We start from the raw sequence: 756 nt of genomic DNA on the forward strand, positions 1-756 counted from the left end.
TATATGAAAAGCATGGAAAGGAAGTGAAAAGCTGAAGCAGCAGCCAAGAAACAAGGAACATAATCTTAAATTAAAATGTTATTACTTTGATACCAATTCCATGATTTTGAGGCTGAATTAATGACTTAAAATATGCTAGTAGGATTAATAGCTAATCTCAGCAAAAGTTATTTGTGTTGGGTTAAATCTCAGCTTTTGAAAGGGATAGGTACCATGTTCTTTGACCTGTCTGAAGCAGGCAGCAGAGGTAGAGAGCATAATGTCAGCTAATAATCAAAGCCTGCCTGAATTTTAAAGACCTCTTTTACTTGGAACTTTTAAAATCTTGCATTCTTAAGAAAGCAAAGCCCCGCAGACTTTTTTGTCTAAGATTCTCCGTTGCAGTTTGTTCACTAATGGCACAAACCAGACCTCTAGAAAAAGCGGAGACGCAAACTAAGGGCTTGTTTCGCCATTTGGACAGACTGCAGGCAGGGCTGGAAGGGGTGCCAGGGCGGGGGGCGCAGCCGCGGCGGCGCTCCCGTCCCTGCGGCACAGCGGGGCTGCCGCTGCGGCACCCGCGGGCAGCGCTGCGACAGGGCGGTGCGGAAGGGGCCTGTGTGCCTGTCACACTGCCGCCTGCCAGGGGCGCCTGAGGCGGCCCTGCTGCACCAGCGCCACCGGGCACCGATCGCCACGTCGTTAAAGCCGCCAGGACGAGGCTCCTGGGACACCACCGCCTGCCGCCGGGGCTGGGGGCGGTGACACCCCCCTTCC

This window comes from Falco punctatus, assembly GCF_963210335.1.
Source record: "Falco punctatus genome assembly, chromosome: 4".
NCBI classification, from domain to species: Eukaryota; Metazoa; Chordata; class Aves; order Falconiformes; family Falconidae; genus Falco; species Falco punctatus.